The following is a 4,984-nucleotide window of genomic DNA, read 5'->3' on the forward strand; positions in this document are numbered from 1 at the left end:
GTTGATATTTGAAAATTACCCTCCAAACTGCTCTGACAGTAAAAAGTTTATTTTTTAGAATTAAAAATACATATGAAAAGTTTTATAGATTTATCCTCCCCAGCTGTGCTGAAAAAATATTTATTTTTTTGAAATTTAAGGATTAAATAAAAATTGTATAGATTTGCTCTACTTCACTGCTTTGTAGAAAATATGTTTTTTTAAAAATTAGTGATTTATATAAAAATAATGTGGATTTACCCTCCTAAACTGTACTGATGAAAAAAGTTTATATTTAAAAGTAAAGATTTTTAAATTAAAAAGAGTTTTACCTCTTAACTGCATTGAAGGCAAAATTAATTTTTAAAATTAGAGATTTATGTGAAAAATATATAGATTTACCCTCCTCCATTGCACTGAAAGAGAACATTAATTTTTAAAATTAGTGATTTATACAATAAAAATTAATTCTCTAAACTGCACTGACGGTAAAGTGTAATTTTTAAAATTAAACATTTATGCGAGAAATTATATAGATTTTCCCTCCTCAACTGCTACTGAAGGGAGGTAAAGCATTGGTTTGAAAAAACAATGCCAACGATAATGACAATTAAAAACCTCTGTAACTTTTGAAACCACGGTACAACAGAAAGGGATTTTTTTCCCTGTGGAAATTACATTCAAAATCACCTCCCTAAACCCACAATTTGTGTTAATTTTGTTCAAAAATAGATAAATGAAAACACACGTTTTGCATTCCTGGATGCAAGTGTTGAAAAAAAATACCTGTGTAGTAAAATGATCTAATGGATCTGCTGATGTTTTGAAAACGCGTCCATGTAGGAATTATATTGAAAATCACAAATATTTACCTGAATGAACTCAGCTAAAGGAAGACGATTTTTTTTTAAGAGATCTCTTGTGGAAATGGTATCAGATATTTAACTTGCTAAACTGAACCAAAGAGACAATAGTTTATTTTTAAAAGAAATTAAAATCTGAAATATGATTTATCTTTCTCAACTGAGCTAAAGCAACGGATACATTTTCTTGTATAAAAGATTCCTCCTCTTCTAGCCAGAGAGTGTGCACTCTCTACGATACAGTCTGAAGATTTCTTTCTCTTCTAACTGGGCAGAACTTCTTAATAATAATATTAGCAGCCAGAATGTATGGTCGTCTCACAAGGAGTGAGTTATTTGAGGACTATACATCCCATTGATGTAATGAGCACATTTAAAATTGTGTTTCAGGCAGAGAGAGATAAATCAGTCCCCATCTCTCTCTCTCTCTCTCTTTCTCTCCCATGATACTGGCGACAAAATAAAAACACATATTTTTAAACATCAGAACATTTATAAAGGTGTTGAAAAACTTGGTCTTTTTTCTTTCTCCTCTGCTTTCTTTCAGAAGTTTTCATCAGCTGAAGGGAGGGAGGGAGGATGGTTTTAGCAAAAGGAACATCTGCCAATCTCTCTCTCTCTCTCTCTCTCCCAGTCTCTGTCTCTCTCTCTCTGTGTCTCTTTCTCTCTCCCAGTCCCTGGCTCTCTCTGTTTCTCTGTCTCTCTGTCTGTCTCTCTCTGGCTTTCTCTTTCCCAGTCTTTGTCTCTCTCTGTGTCTCTGTCTCTCTCTGCATCTCTCTCTCTCTCTGTCTCTTTCTCTCTCCCAGTCTCTCTCTCTCATTTTCCCAGTCGCTCTCTCTCTCTCTCTCTCTCTCCCAGTTGCTTTCTCTCTCTCCCAGTCTCTGTCTCTCTCCTAGTCTCTCTCTCTCTCTCTCTTCTCTCCTAGTCTCTCTTTCTCTCTGGCTTTTACTTTCCCAGTCTTTGTCTCTGTCCCAGTCTCTTTCTCTCTCCCAGTCTCTGTCTCTCTCTGTGTCTTTGTCTCTCTCTCCCAGTTTCTGTCTCTCTCTCATATTCTCTGTCTCTCACTCTGTCTCTGTGCCTCTCCGAGTCTCTGTCTCTCTCCCAGTCTCTGCCTCTCTCTGTGTCTCTGTCTGTCTCTGTCTCTCTCCCAGTCTCACTCTGTCTCTGTCCCTCTCCGAGTCTCTGTCTCTCTCTGTGTCTCTGTCTCACCCTATGTCTTTGTCTCTCTCCCAGTCTCTGTCTCTTTCCCAGTCCCTGTGTTGGGAGTTTGAGTGTGTGTCTGTGTGTGTGCTGGGGGTTTGTGTGTGTGTCTGTAAATGTGTTGGGGGTTTGTGTGTGTGTGTGCGTGTGAGTGTCTGTGTGTGTGTTGGGGTTTGTGTGTGTGTCTGTAAATGTGTTGGGGGTTTGTGTGTGAGTGTCTGTGTGTGTGTTGGGGTTTGTGTGTGTGTCTGTAAATGTGTTGGGGGTTTGTGTGTGAGTGTCTGTGTGTGTGTTGGGGTTTGTGTGTGTGTCTGTAAATGTGTTGGGGGTTTGTGTGTGTGTGTCTGTGTGTGTGTTGGGGTTTGTGTGTGTGTCTGTAAATGTGTTGGGGGTTTGTGTGTGTGTCTGTGTGAGTGTGTGTGTGAGAGTGTATCTGTGTGTGTTGGGGGTTTGTGTGTGTGAGAGTGTGTCTGTGTGTGTGTTGGGGGTTTGTGTGTGTGAGAGTGTGTCTGTGTGTGTGTTGGGGGTTTGTGTGTGTGTGTCTGTGTGAGTGTGTGTGTGTGTGTGTCTGTGTGAGTGTGTGTGTGTGTGTGTGTGTGTGTGCAAGAGTGTGTGTGTGTGTGTGAGAGTGTGTTGGGGGTTTGTGTGAGAGTGTGTGTCTGTGCAAGTGTGTGTGTGTGAGAGTGTGTCTGTGTGTGTGTTGGGGTTTGTATGTGTGTCTGTGTGTCTGTGTGTGTGTTGGGGGTTGGTGTGAGTGTGTGTCTGTGTGTGTTGTGGGTTTGTGTGTGTGTGTGTGTGTTGGGGGTTTGTGTGTGTGTGTGTGTTGGTTGTTTGTGTGTGTGTGTCTGTGTGAATGTGTCTGTGTGTGAGTGTGTCTGTGTGTGTTGGGGATTTGTGTGTGTGTGTGTGTGTGTGGGGGGGGGTGTTGGGGGTTTGTGTGTGTGTGGGTGTGAGTGTGTGTCTGTGTGTGTTGGGGGTTTGTGTGTGTCTGTGTGAGAGTGTGTCTGTCTGTGTGTGTTGGGGGTTTGTGTGTGTCTGTGTGTGTGTGTGTTGGGGGTTTGTGTGTGTGTGGGTGTGAGTGTGTGTGTGTGTTGGGGGTTTGTGTGTGTGTGTCTGTGTGAATGTGTCTGTGTGTGTTGGGGGTTTGTGTGTGTCTGTGTGTGTGTGTTGGGGGTTTGTGTGTGTGTGGGTGTGAGTGTGTGTGTGTGTGTGTTGGGGGTTTGTGTCTGTGTGAATGTGTCTGTGTGTGAGTGTGTCTGTGTGTGTTGGGGGTTTGTGTGTGTCTCTGTGTGTTGGGGATTTGTGTGTGTGTGTGTGTGTGTGTGTGTGTGTGTGTTGGGGGTGTGTGGAGGGGGTGAGTGTGTGTTGGGGTGGAGGGAGAGGGGTGGTGCAGTCCATCTAACTCAGCCCCCGTTTCTTGTGATCGCTTTATTGGTGACGTTTGTCATTGAGACGGGAAATCGAAGTCAAAGTGTTTTATTTCCCTCAAAGACACTTGCCTCACCTCTGGACCAACCTAAACCTTAAACTATTCAAAAAAAATACAGGAAAGGGATTTTATTTGCTGGGAGTGGAACAGGCAAACTCAATGAAATGTTTTAAGACCCCCTCTCCCTCTCTCCTTCCGATCCTCTCTCCCTCTCAGTCTCTCTCTCTCCCTCTCTCCCTCTCATACCCTCACTCCCTCTGTCTCTCTCATACTCTCACTCCCTCTCACTCTCTCTCTCTTTCTCTCTCTGTTCCTGTCTCCCTCTCACTCCCTCTGTCTCTCTTTCTCTCTCTGTTCCTGTCTCCCTCTCACTCTCTCTCTCTCTCTCTGTTCCTGTCTCTTTCTCTGCTTCTCTCTTCTGTTTCTCCCCCTCTTTACCTCTGTCCCTCTTCCTGTCTCTCTCTACCTTTCTCTCTCTCTTTTTTTCCATCTCTCTCTGCCCCTCTGTCTCCAAACTGTCTGACTTTCTTTTTCTGTTTGTCTCTGTGTCTCTCTCTCTCTCTCACTGTCTCTCCCTTTCTCCACCTCTCTGTCTCTGTCTCTATCTGTCTCTGTCCCTCTCTCTGTCTCCATCTCTTTCACTCTCCCTCTGAATTTCTCTCTCTCTTGTCCCTCTCCTCTCTTTCTCAACCTCTCTGCGTTTCTCTTTCCCTGTCTCTTTCTCTCTCTGTCTTTCTCTAACTCTGTTCCTCTCCATCTCTCCCTCTCTGTCTCTCTCTCTCTTTCTTTCTCCACCTCTCTCCACGTGCATCATTTTCTCTCTGTCCCCTCCCTCACACTGACCACCCCCCCCCCCCTCCTCTCTTGACCAGACACAACTCCATAATCTCTTATTGAGACCATTGGGCGCTGTATAATTGAGTTGTGGAGTTGTGTATTTTGCCTCCTTTGACGATTAAATCTACCGAAATGTCCACCCCTTGCAGACCCTGGGTGGGTATTTTGATTTTTTTGAAAACCCCCTGCTCCCACCCACCCCACAAACCCCGCCAAACGAAAAATGAAAACCCCCAACTGCGTGAACTCTACTTGAACTGAAACGAGACCAATAAATCAATGGCAGAATCATTTTATTTTCCGTGGTTTTGGTCCTGCTGGGGATTGGGATAGGGGGATTGGTCGCTGTCTCAGCTCCTCTTGCTCTTCCCACCCACCCCCCACCTCAAAAACAAAAATTAGCCTCTTCCAGAAGGGGAGAGGAAACTAAACTCGAGAGAGAGAGAGAGAGAGAGGGGAAGGGTCAGGAAGATATAAATGATTTGCCAACACTTGCAGGGTTTGAGAATTGGTGGTGGGGGCTATTTCTGTGCCAAGGGACGCACGTAAATGTAAATCATTATATTTAGGTTGTGGTTTTTTAAAAAAGAGAGTAAATACAGGCATAATGAAATGACAACTGGGTGATTTAATATACCAAGTAAATTAATCTCTCTCCCCACCCCCCCCCTCATAA

At 43.7% G+C, this 4,984-nt stretch overlaps 1 pseudogene; it reads right to left on the bottom strand.

Moving 5' to 3' along the window:
* LOC132808989 (putative uncharacterized protein DDB_G0271982) overlaps positions 1-3,781 on the bottom strand; it is a 20,660-nt pseudogene extending 16,879 nt beyond the window's left edge.
* Between the last annotated feature and the right edge of the window lie 1,203 nt (positions 3,782-4,984).

Source organism: Hemiscyllium ocellatum, assembly GCF_020745735.1.
Source record: "Hemiscyllium ocellatum isolate sHemOce1 chromosome Y unlocalized genomic scaffold, sHemOce1.pat.X.cur. SUPER_Y_unloc_1, whole genome shotgun sequence".
Lineage (NCBI taxonomy): Eukaryota > Metazoa > Chordata > Chondrichthyes > Orectolobiformes > Hemiscylliidae > Hemiscyllium > Hemiscyllium ocellatum.